At 39.5% G+C, this 13371-nt stretch overlaps 1 protein-coding gene across 3 annotated transcripts in view; it reads left to right on the top strand.

Moving 5' to 3' along the window:
• Positions 1-13371, top strand: part of atl (atlastin GTPase) — a 56997-nt gene that overhangs the window by 21083 nt on the left and 22543 nt on the right. Inside the window, exon 1 of one of the 3 annotated variants that reach the window (XM_065233486.1) lies at positions 1052-1285. The exons of 1 other annotated variant lie outside the window; for it this stretch is intronic. The gene's annotated coding sequence lies outside the window, so the exon portion shown is untranslated. Of the gene's footprint in view, positions 1-1051; positions 1348-13371 lie in introns of those variants that run through there. One more of the 3 variants, XM_065233487.1, reaches the window with a different exon arrangement.

The raw sequence follows: 13371 nt of genomic DNA, 5'->3' as shown, positions 1-13371 counted from the left end.
AACTAGGAAGATTGACTGGATCATTCCAGGGGAGCTGACGGAAAGCAAACCTTACAAAACTTTTCTGAATCCATTCAATCGCAACAGCGTAACAGCGAAGAGCACTCAAAAGCTGCTGGTTCATGTGATGTAATTCGTGCCTAGTGACCTCATAATTGGATTTCGAATGCTTACCTCGATTGTCAATTTCAACTCAAATTTGAGAACGTAATTGGAGGATGATCGGTCAAACACTGCGAAATGGTGCAAATGGAATGCAAGCAAGTACTCGATTGAAATTCAGTAGAACCTCGCAGCAGAGGCAGACCTAGGGGCTCTTGGTGTCGGTGCTTAACAAAGAAAAAAATCAAGGCGAAAGCAAAAAATCCTTCAGGAAGAAAATCTTTCACGTTGGCCTTACACGGAAAATAAATCTGACTCATATTTGAATCCCATTCACTCAATTTAGCAAAACGTAAGTAACTCATAGAATTAGTATATTTTTAGTTGAGTAACATTTACTCATATTTGAGTAAAAATTTACTCATTCTATGAGTGACTTACGTTTTTGCGGATTTGTGAACGGCTCTCAAATATGAGTTCTAAGGATGCTCAGGATAGACAGCGAGCTAAGTATCTCACTAAAATGAACAGAAACTCAACTCAACCTTCCGACCGGTTTGCTTGGGTCCAAGTCCCAACTAACTGCGTGATAATGTACTTACCCAGTAAATACACACCGTAAGCACTCTCACCAACAACCAAAGCTCAGTGATGAATGGAGAAAAGGAAAAAAAATAAAAATAAAAAAGAAGCAAAACAACTTACTCACCCGTCTTATAATAATGTACTACACCCCACTCACCTTGATACGTGTAGGCTGCTAAAGGCAATATGCAATACATTCTCGTGCGGTGGCGTCGGCTCGGAAAAGTGCTAAGCGCATGTGCGCACTCAACAAAGATTAACCAAATTACCTTTAATACGGTCTCTCAACTATACAGAAGAAGAGTTGTTCGTCCGCACTGCGAAACTCCCCGAGCTCAGTCAGTCAGTTCGCCGTCGTCGTGGCCGTCGTTGCTGCGTCGTAGTTCCTCTCTATCGCGGTGACGTGCTCGTTCATTTGAGCACCCGGGTTCAAAAATAAATAGTCATTTGCTAGGGACCATTGCGGTGGGACTCGCGGTGATTCAGATTCGTTCGTGTTGTTCTATTCCGGGGTTACGAGCAAAAGTGCAAAAGTTGTACCTTCTGTCAGGATTTCAGCCAGATTCCGACCTGTTTGGGGTTCGCCAAGGGCATTGAAGTGAGTGTCGTTGAGCTAAGTAGTCGCGGTTGTTGTTGGTCATCCGCAAGCGGTTTAGAAAGGTGGCGTTGTCATTTCACTAACCCTAAAACCTGTTTGCGAAGCGAAATCTGTGGCTGGTGAATGTGCTGTGGAAGGAATTGATGGGATTTGATGCGTGTTGATCGCACGTGCATGAATGTGGTCGTTTACGGTTGTGGTGGAAAGTGGTTCGGATTCGATTGGCAAGTGTCACTCCATTTGAATGCAATAAAGCGATTGAAAGTCAGTGCTACCGTTGCCCCCAGTAGTTGGAAAAGTGTGGCAATTCAAGGTCTGGTAGCGACTTTGGTTCAGTAATTACCACATCGAATGAAAGCTAGATAACAACAGAATCAGAGGCTAGGTAGCAACTGTGAGCAAGAGTGCCGGGCTTATCAGCTGCGGTAGAGACTTCAATTTTTGGAGCGGGACTTGCACCTTGATTGGAGAGCCATTTCTGTCGACCAAATAGCGATCCCTTGTACACCAGTGCTGGCAGAGAGGATAAACCAGAAAATATTATCGTTTTTGCAGTTTATTAATATCCTACCAGAAGAAGAAAAAAACAACACTTGTAAACGTAAAGCTCTACAGTACAAGATTACTGCGAATTTATGTGTATAATTGAGTGCGAACTGACGTCGTGAGTGAGCTAGTGAGTATAGATACGTGGTTTTTGCTACTGTGTGGCTGGTTTCCGAACACGTTGGCGTGAGTTGGCGCAAAACTGAGGTGTTCGGTGTTCAGTTTGACGCGAATAGAGCCGATCAATGATGATGCATTGCATTTTTTTTTGGGTTGATTGATTTTAATGAGGTGATGTATTGTACAATGGACAGGCCATGGGTGTTATCTTGAACCTTCATTGAGTAATTTGCATCAATCAATTCGGTGGCGTCCTTTGCTCCGAAATCAAACGCACTGTACAACGAAATTGCATCTACCGTTGCATGACCTTGGTGCGTTTTTATGAGAAAAACGCGATCCGCTTCGATAATTTCACATCACATCTAAAGCTAAGGAGGGGAGAGGTCAATATATTGTACCGGTATGGTTTCATCTCTCGGAATCGGCTGAATATTCATCTATCTCTATGTATATAAAGATATCCATATCGCGAAGGAGAAGGCGGTGGCAGCGGTTTCGTTTTCAAGATCATCATTCTCCCGTCTCGTCGCTACTATGATTAAACGTGTGCACCGGGGGGAGCTGGTGACCGTGTAAATGTCTTACTATACGCTCTGATAATCCGTCTTTCGTCCGGCTGTTTATTCGATATCTTTTCATAAATGGGTTTATAAGTATACGTGCGTCTGCTCAGGGTGATAATGCGTGCTAAAGTATACGTATTGTTTACAGCCATAAAATGATTGGTACGGTGGGTAATAATACCAAGGATTATAGGTACAAATATGGGCATAAGTTTTTTGTTTTACGGTGAATTGAAATTAGCAGTCTCATCCAATCATGTTTGTATGGGGTGAATTCGAAGATTCTTAAAACACATATTTTGTTGATGGTAGTAAAGATACAAGTTAATCAGTTAGCAAGGCACTTTTTAGTAACTTGGTCTTTTTTTGAAAGCCGGTCACTTAAAAGACACTTTTTCCAACTAAAGTCACTTTTTTTCGTTCCCAAACTTTGTTTGTATTGTCCTTAATCAAGTCTAGTATAAATATGTTTAGTATCACACTCGTCACTGATTATTTTGGTTATTAAAAAAAAACACGAGATGATATACTTTTGTCGGGTGCTGCACATTATTTCAGTCAACTTGATGATCAATACTTATTTTGACAGAAGTGTGCTACTTTGGTGGTCACCTTCATTACTGTTATTATAACAGTCATCTGTACAACTCGCAGTTGTCAAGTTTAACAAAAAAACAATTCTATAGGAAATCATTGGAAGGGACCACTGCAGTAGGCATGAAAATCAACTTTTACTATATGGTTATATATGTAGATATCGAGTTGTAGAGGTTACTGTATTCTCTCCCTCGAAGTGTAATTTGTATTCGACAAGCTGAGATGAACACAGGCCATTTAAAGTAACTATTTGTTGTATATAATATGAGATTAGTTCTCATAGCGATCAGTGATTCAATTGATGTTCACATGATCTACACACTAATAAATTTAGTAATATTATACACGAAACGAAAATCAATTATTTTATCCATGTGGTTCACTTATACATTTTTGCCAAAACATCAGCCTTATACATTCCATAAGACAAACCACATAGGTCATATAAGAATGCATAAAAGAAGTGTGTGACCGTTTATACATTTCATTTGACACATGATCTTCATTAACTTTTTGCAAGGCGTCTGCTTATTAGTTGACTTATACATTTTATGAATAATCAGCAATAGAAATTTGCCAAAAGTTATAAGGAGATTTCTATCCGTGTATCATAGCGGAATTTATATTTAAGGGACCTGCCCTTTAAATTCCCCAATGACTTATTAAAAGCACTACATTTTCATTGTTCTCGTCGTTCAATAGGTCAGAACATTGAAATAGTGCATCAACATATACATTTTAAGGGCTTCTAGGTTACATTCAGAGATATTCTAGACGAAGCAGGAAAGCATTATTTTAGAGTAAGGATACATTTAGGGAAAGTTCAAAGGTCTTCTATGGAACGATCTGAAGACTTCCTACTTCCAGTTAAAGCTTGGAGAACATTTGAAAGAAGTCTAAATTACGGGGTTTTAAATTGTGCTCCGTGCTGCTAAGGAACTTGAAATTGGTAAGGTAAAATAAAAATTTCGACCAATAACAGATTCATGATGACGAAATAATATGAAAAACAGTGCCTTCTCGTTTTGGCAACAAGGGTTTATGTTGCCAAAATCGGGATTTTCTTCTTTTGTTTTTTCCTCAATATGGTGATAATAATCGTCATGAACAGTGTTGGGAAAATATCAAAAAATCAAATCTCACCAACGCCCAAGATCTTGCTTGATTTTCGTAGACAAAAATCAACAAGCAAACAACTGCGGTTGATTTTGCAAGCTGTGATATCGTAGCTCGGAATATCAAGCTAACAAAACTCACCAGCTGTAAATCTCAAACTGTGGTGAGATTGAGTTTCATGATTTTTGCTTTATACCCGAATGCAACCGAAACTTCCATATCGGCTGGCAGCAGTCACTTCGTGTCTACCATCGGTGAAGAGCAAAAGAGATAGCAAACCTTACTTTCTCTTTCTAAGAAAACGATGTGCAATGGAATCATTTTTGTGTCGAGTCAACTCTCAGCTTGATTTTTGCACGTTGTGAATAGTCTCGCAATATCAAAGGAGCTTGTAAAATCAATATCAAGCATGATGTTTTGTTCCAATATCACGCATGATATTGCGAGTGCATGAGAGCGGAAAAATATCAATTGATTGCTGATTTTGCCAACAGTGGTCATGAAAATATATTTAGGGACCTTTCAATAATTTCGTAAGCATATTGAAGGCGTTTCAACCCCTCCTATCCTTGTATGATTTTCTTCATATAAAATTGACTTGTTTTATATGGAGCGTAAGAAAATACCAAACATTCCCTTCCCCCTAAGTTCTTACGTAACTATTGAATGGCCATTGGTTTTGGAGTGCAAAAGAAAGATGGATCGTGGGGAAGGCGAATGAAAATACTGGTCAACTGCAGTGAACTGGTTACGTGATTAGATTGTTGACGACGCCTCAGAAAGTTCTCGAGCTAGATGGATTGACCAGCAAGAATACGATCTGCTATGTATCCGCAAATAACCTGATTGGCGATATGCAGCCATGGATCGAGTGCAACAGCTGGTCCCCATCGATGATGCCCATCTTTTTCCAAGATTGCCAAATAACTTTCTCTTCTACACCTTCCCATCGCAGCTTGACATTCTGGATCACATTCTGATCCATCGGCTTAATCATTGCGGTGACATTAGGCGGTAAGAAAAATTGTGTTATCAGTCCATCATCTCTTTCCATTTTATTATTCAAATGATGGGTGGAACAGTTATTACGCACTCCTGGAACATTTTGTTTGAAAAACCATTCCTTGAACAAGATTCTCGTCATCCATGCGTTCTTTGAAGACATGATGAAACAGTAACACGTACATTCTTCAATGCTCGCGGGTTACGGGATTTTCCAATCACCACCATGGATAGCTTATGAGTTCCTGATACGTTGCAGCATGGCATAAATGTGATTTGAAGCTTGGAAACCTGCGTTTTTCTCGCTGTACGTTACCAAAGTCTCTGCAGGTAACATTCAGAAAAAAAGACCGGATTCGTCAGCATTATAGATCATTTCTACAGTCAATTCCCGCAAAGAAACCGCTCACTCAATGCTGTCAGTGTCGCAAGACAACACCTCACCGCAGATCTTAAGCTAAAGAACACAGAAAAGCAGATGCGATTCCTACTGTCAACAAAGACCCAGCGACAATTATTCTAAGCGAACTGAAGGATCTTTCGCTTTATTCGTCTGAAAGATCACATTTATGCCAACTTCATCATCAACGTTCCCGAATACTTTATGTTTTCTGGGGAAAGCGACGATGCAATTTCTGGAAGTGATCCTTGAAATGAAGAGACTAACAGTTTGGACCGTATGTCGCACAGCACTGTATCGCAAGAACCACAAGTGCTACCTGACTGGTTGTAACAGCAGCCGTCTGGCTGCTTTTGACGTTCCATTTTCTCTTTTCGTGACTCTCCCTCAGATCCCAAACAGTCCTCTGTTGCTCAGTTCTGAAGGTGGTCAGGCGAGGCTCCACAAGCACCCCAATTTGCTGCGCTTATGCATAGAATAGATCATTCTACGTTCACGTTATCGAGGGGCCTGTCAGTGGGATTTTATTAAAGAGTCTTTATCTCAGCGGAAGTAGTTTAAAATAAGTTGCTCCAGTATAAACAGCGGGGGCTGTGCGGAGCATTGAACCGACATAATGTTACAATAATATATTCTGATTTGCTGTAGATTATAAAACACAGTAAACGTCTTCAATTTCACTCACTTTTTAGTGTAATTGCAGGGCTGTTACAACAGGCGCGGATTTCGCGATTTTCGCGGATTTGTCGCGGATTTGAACTTTCAGTCGCGAAAATCGCGGAAGCATTAAATGATGTCGCGAAAATCGCCAAGGGACTGATGTGCTGTCACAAAAATTGTGGAATTCATTGTAACCTCCGGGACGGAATTATTTTGCTGTCATCAATTTTGTTGTTCATTTGGCTCTCAATTTTTTACCGGTTCAAACCAAAAACCCTGCAAATAATCGAGAAATGATCTCAATTCCATAAGTCACACCGGATTTACACGGAAATTCCGTGAGGTCTGTCCAATGAGAGACATTTTCATGTTTTTATTTATTTCCAATATGAACACAGTATTTTTCGATGTCAAATCATTACACGAATCGTATATATGCGAGTAAATGCCATGTATACCGGATATTCTAGGTTCTCCAAATCGTCCTGGAGTTCAGTTGATTTTTTCTACTATATAATCCAAGACTCCAATAATGTCTGTAGTATCGAAATATGTCCAAACAGATTCAAAGTGTCAATGTGGATTGTACCCGACCTATTGCTACGTATACAAGATGTTATAGGTTCTGAAATCATTCTGGAGATCAGATTATTTTTCTACTAGATCACCCAAGACTAATTCAATATCTGTAGTATCGAGGTTACCCACACAAATTTGCAGTGTCTATGTGGATCATGCCAACGTGTATGTCAAATGTTCTAGGATTTCCAAATCGGTATTTCGATACTACAGATATTATCCTAGTCTTTGTTGATCTATTAAAACTAATCATCTGAACTGCAGGACGATTGAGAGAACCTAGATCATCTGGTATACGTGGAAATAATTAAACATTATCCATATAGACACTATGAATCTGTTTGGACATATTTCGATACTACAGACTTTATCCCAGTCATGGTTGATCTAGTAGAATAAATCATCTGAACTCCAGAACGATTTGGAGAACTTAAAACATATGGTATACATGGCAATAGTTCATGCATGATCCACATAGACTCTGTGCATCTATCTGGAAATATTTCGATACTAAAGACATTGTCCCAATCTCGGCTGATGTAGTAGATCAAATTATCTGAACTCCAGGATGATTTAAAGACCCTTAAACATCTGGATTACTCGGAAATAGATCATGCATGATCCACATAGACACTTTGAATCTTATTGGACATTTTCCGATACTACAGACATTATTGCAGTCTTGTTTGATCTAGTAGAGCAAATCAACTGATGTCCTGAACGATTTGAAAAACCTATAATTTTCCGAATATACATACTAATAAGTCGTGCATGATCCACAAAGTCACATATATTCGATTCGGTTATGATTTGACAACGAAAAGCGCTAGGTTCATATTAAAAAAATAAGTATTATTTAATAGAATCTCATAATGTAAGGGTGTTTTATTATGTTCACTAATTACTCAGAATTTATACAATACATAAATAACTGAAGATGATACAATGTAATTTAAAAAATTAAAGGTTACAAACGATACTTCTTTAGCTCAGTCGGTAAAGGCGCAGCTACAAAGCAAGTCCATGCTGGATGCGACTGAGTTCGATTCACGTCCGGTCTTTTAATTTTTCGGCTTGGACAATTTCTCTATTTTCTTGGGCATAGGATGGTACGGGCATAGAAAGCTCTCAATTAAAATGTGAAAGTACTTCAAAGAACACTAAGTTGAGAGCAGGCAAAAATCTAATATGCTATAAGCTTGAAATGCCATGTAGTAGTAGTATACAAATGCTATTTTTAGGCAATGAAAATTATTTTTTTGGCGCTGATATGTATTTGTAGCCGCGGAATTCTTTTCAAAAATCGCGGATTTCGCGGATCAAATTTAGAAAATCTTGTAACAGCCCTGGAACTGCTCATTTGCTAATAACTTAACACAGAGTTGACAAAACATAGTGCTTTTTGAAGCAATAGATACAATAGAGTTTAAGCTTGTTATAGATACATAAAACAAAGTAGATTTGAATTCTAGTAATAAACTGTATTTGTTTTTGCGTTGTAAAAATTAAGTGAGAAATGCTCGCTGCACATTTCGGACTTTGAGAGTAAAAATTCATTGGTGTTGATTTAAATGCAAAGATTTATCTACTTTTTGCATATCTATAGTAAGCTATAATCCTAATCTATCAATTACTTTAAAGAAAAACAAATTTCAACAACTGTGTAAAAAGTTATTAATAAATGAGCAGTTGGTGTGTACAACTGTGTATGCCAAGCATGGGTGTAGCTTATGGGGAAGAGCATTTCTTATTCAGCCACTGGATGCCAGTCAGACGCTTTTTGAGCCGCACCTCCGTGGTGGACAGACGCTCAGAGACGAAGCATTTCCTTCACCGCCGTGCTATGGTTACCGCGCCAGTGTTCGCTTTGCATCTCCTCACTTTTATATTATCGGATTGACAACATTGTCCAGGCTACGCCATCCAGCTGTGTCCATATTTCAGCTGGTAGTCGTTTATAATTATATGACCCGACATATATGACATATAATTATATGGAGGCGTGAGTTAGGGACTTGTGAGGACCGGAGCTAGGAATCACTCTTCTTCCAGGTTGTCAACTAATCATGTTGTAGCCCAGCGCTGCCGGGATTTTCAGAGGCACGAAATCTTTGATCACGGGAAGTGAAGCCATTGGTCCTCGGTCCATGTGTTGATGGGTCGATAGGTAGGGTCCAGGTTCTAGCCCCATAATCTTGAACAGTTTTCGAAGACCAGGATCATGAAATGTGTTACCAATCTCAGTTTCAGAACCTTAAGTTTTTTTGGTAATCCTAGATCCTGAATTTCTGTGTACGGAATTTGAAGAAATTTCAATGTTTGAACATACTACAATATTCCATTGAAACTTATCTCAGGATATCTTTGCAAATTTCTTCAAATATTTCCTTAGGAACACTCCAAAATGCCAACTTCTTCTTCTTCGCATTTCAAGCTTAATGCTTATCGCATATTAGCTTATTGCGTGCTCTCAACTTAGTGTTTTAGATGCACTTCTACAGTTATTAATTGAGAGCTTTCGATGCCTTTACCATTTTTGCATTAGTATAAAAAATCAATCATACTCTATGCCCAGAGAAGTCGAGAAATTTTCCAACCCGAAAATTCCTAGATCAGACCGAAAATTGAACCCAGCCACCTCCAGCATGGTCTTGCCATGTAGCTGCGCCTTTACCTGACTGAGCTAAGGGAGGTCCCACTCGAAAATGTATTTAAAATTATTTTTACTGTCAGGATTTCCCTCAATAATATTATGATTCTGTCCAGTATTCTCATGAAATTTTCTCCATAGTCTGTGCAGCAATTCCCTCTAGAAAACTATTGCAACCTACTCTACATTTATGTTCGCATTCCTAATAATTCTTGCGACAATTTGCAGGGCTGGGAGTTGGTGACTTTTTTAAGCTGATCACTTGAAAATCACTATTTACGACTGAAAGTTACTAAAGTCACTTTATTCGTTGAAATGGTCACTTAAGTAAGTTTTTTGACTAATGCAAAATCAATTTTAAAGGTTAAATTTTTTGGTATTGCTAACATATCGTAATGTTTGGATGCGATCAATCAATTTAATCATCTTCATGATTTTGATTTTAATGCATTTTATTGTTTGAATTTAGGCTTTTGTTCGATGTTTGGAGAATCAAACGTATTTTTTTAAAACTACAAGGGACAGCCCTATGGAGTTGTACGCAATGGTGACGTAGGACTACGTGGTCTTATATAATAAATCTTATTTGTTAACTGCAGCAGGAGCTTGTGATTTGTGTAGGAGTAGGAATTTGAGCGGGGTTCTCTCTGTTAATACTCTTTAGTATGACGCGCTTGACATAGATGTTCCACAACAACTCACGAAGAGCTACTGGTTCCGATCAATAGCGGTGCAGCTTCTTCCTCTTTCTATAGACGCTCATGTGGGCTGCAGCTTGCTGCTTGCAGGCAGCCTTTCGTTGTGTACTGGAGAACACCACCACTCACAACGCGGTGATTGAATAATCACCAATTGGTGAGACCAGTTGGAATTCAACTTTGAAATCTGTGTTAGGGAAATCGATTCTCGCAGGCAATCGGTGATAATTTTAATTATCATAGCAACAGTTGCACATCCGTTAAATTTTCAATAGTGATATTTTGAAAAATGATAAAGCCTTAATTTTAACAGATTCGTAGAAACAAATCCTATCGATTGGCGTATTAAGAATTAAAATCCATCATACAGTCAAGATTCCTATAGTACGGATTCGTTCTTGCCGGATTCCTATAGTACGGTTACCCCTGGATTCCTATAGTGCGGTCGATCCGGCATTAACGAATACACGTAGCATATGGGATTTGACCTAATTGGGACCAAACACTGATTGTAGGGTAATTTGAAGAGATAACTTCCTGGTGTCTTCTGAACAGTTATTAAACAGAATATTTGCCACGTTTTGGGAACATTTAGCATCCGGAAAGTCACAAGTCTGGTCCTGTGGAAGACCCGGAACATCCGTAAAAGTGGTCAATTCACGAAACAGATTCTAGAGCTCCGCGCTTAATTCGAACCCACTCATAGACTGGTCCATAATTGAAATTGATCCTAGAGCTCCACGGTTTTTTCGAAACCACTCATAGACGTCTAAGAGTGATTTCGAAAAATCCGCTGAGCTCTAGGATCAGATTCATGAATTGACCACTTTTACGGATGTTCCGGATCTTCCGGTGGACCATCCCGTGGTCTCCAGTATCCATATTCCAGTCACAGTTTTGAATTCATTCTGATAAGTTGTCTAGGAGTGGTTTCGAAAAAACCGCGGAGCTCTAGGACCAGATTCATGAATTGACCAATTTTACGGATGTTCCGGATCTTCCGGTGGACCATCCCGTGGTCTCCAGTGTCCATATTCCAGTCACAACTTCGAATTCATTCTGATAAGATGTCTATGAGTGGTTTCGAAAAAACCGCGGAGCTCTAGGATCAGATTTATGAATTGACCACTTTTACGGATGTTCCGGATCTTCCGGTGGACCATCCCGTGGTCTCCAGTATCCATATTCCAGTCACAATTTCGAATTCATTCTGATAAGTTGTCTAGGAGTGGTTTCGAAAAAACCGCGGAGCTCTAGGATCAGATTCATGAATTGACCACTTTTACGGATGTTCCGGATCTTCCGGTGGACCATCCCGTGGTCCTCTGGGTTCATATTCAGGTCACAACTCTGAATTCATTCTGATAAGACGTCTATGAGCGGTTTCGAAAAAACCGCGGAGCTCTAGGATTAGTTTCATGAATTGACCACTTTTACGGATGTTCCGGGTCTTCCGGATGCTAAATGTTCCCAAAAGGTGGCAAATATTCTGTTTAATAACTTTTCAGAAGACACCAGGAAGTTATCTCTTCAAATTACCCTACAATAAGAGTTTGTCCCCAATTAGCTCTAATCCCATATGCTACGTGTATTCGTTAATGCCGGTTCCTATTAACCGTACTATAGGAATCTTGACTGTATCTGGATCAAAGTCAGACCACCTTCATGTCGCGACCAACTTTGGTTTTTGAAATCACACCCCCAATGTTGCCTTAAAGTACGTGGTATGTTAGATTTAAACATATCTAGATAGCGCTGGAATTAGGCGTAACAGCTTTTGTAAACAATGACTTCTCTCGATGATTTTTTATGAATTCAAGGCAGGCCCACGCAAACCAACATTACCGTCGGGTAGGGGAAGTCTCACCCTACCTGATGGTGATGTTGATTTGCGAAGGCGAGCCTGCACTTTCAAGACATCATCGAAAGAAGTCATTGTTTACAAAAGCTGTTACGCCATAATTCCAGCTATATCTTGATATGGGAACTGACACCTTGATGACCTTGACAAATGTCCAAAAAATACTATTTTACAAATTTATGGTGGTCCTAAAAAGAACCGTTTTGTCGTGATGATGAGTAATGTTGAACTATTAGGGTATTAAACACAGATGAGGCTGGTGGGCTGTATGTTGTTTGGAATGAGGGTGACGCGCTTGGCATAGATGGCCCACACTGACTCACGAAGAGCTACTGATTCCGATCAATAGCGGTGCGGCTTCTTCCTCCTTCTATGGATGCTCATGTGGGCTGCAGCTCACTGCTTGCAGGCAGCCTTTCGTTGTATACTGGGAAACAATGTTCAACGCCACGCGCCGAAAGCATTTGCTGCTGCTGCAGCTGATGCCGACGACTACACACGGTGATTGGAACTGAATCCGATCAGCGGTTGAGGCCAGCCTTGGTAGCAGCTGCTTTCGGGGAGCCTCTTCCACCACTCACCACGCGGTGATTGAATAAACACCGTTTGGTGAGACCGGATGGAATTTAACTTTGAAATCTGTGTTAGGGAAATCACTTTTCGCAGGCAATCGGTGATAATTTTAATTATCAAAGGAAGAATTGCACATTCGTGCAATTTTCAATAGTGACATTTTGAAAAATTATAAAGTCTTAAATTTAACAGATGCATTTCTGATCGATTGGTGATAAAATTATTGAAATTTGTCCAGGGGCAGCTGAGTTATTAACGTTCAAAATCTTTCATAATTTTGTTACATGTTCCATTTTCGGTTTTCACAACGTGTACCCCCATATAGAAATCACAGGCGTAGTCCTACGTCAAAAAATCCTATCGAATTTAATGGTAATAATAAGAAAGTGTGGAATTCAGGGTGGCCACTAAATCAGGAAAACCAGCAATGAACCGTGAATCGAAATCAGCCGGAAAATTACCACGAAATTGTTTGCATTCTTAAAATATATTTGTATATATTTTGATCGAATTCTGTTAACTATACGTTCTGCTTATTGTACTTTGCTCTACTTGCGTATGCAAACTGATTTTTAATGTTCAGAGGTGAAACACTCAACTAAACGGCGTAATTTTCCTTGGTCAGGAATGGATAATGGTAAAAAGTCTTAGTTTCTGACACTTGACAGTCTTGATGTGGTTTTACCTTAGTAGACTGGGATAATAAATATTTTGAAAG

This window comes from Ochlerotatus camptorhynchus, unplaced genomic scaffold, assembly GCF_037179485.1.
Source record: "Ochlerotatus camptorhynchus isolate MF236.1 unplaced genomic scaffold, CSIRO-AGI_Acam_v1.1 ptg000402l, whole genome shotgun sequence".
Lineage (NCBI taxonomy): Eukaryota > Metazoa > Arthropoda > Insecta > Diptera > Culicidae > Ochlerotatus > Ochlerotatus camptorhynchus.
This window is presented reverse-complemented; position numbering and strand designations above follow the sequence as displayed.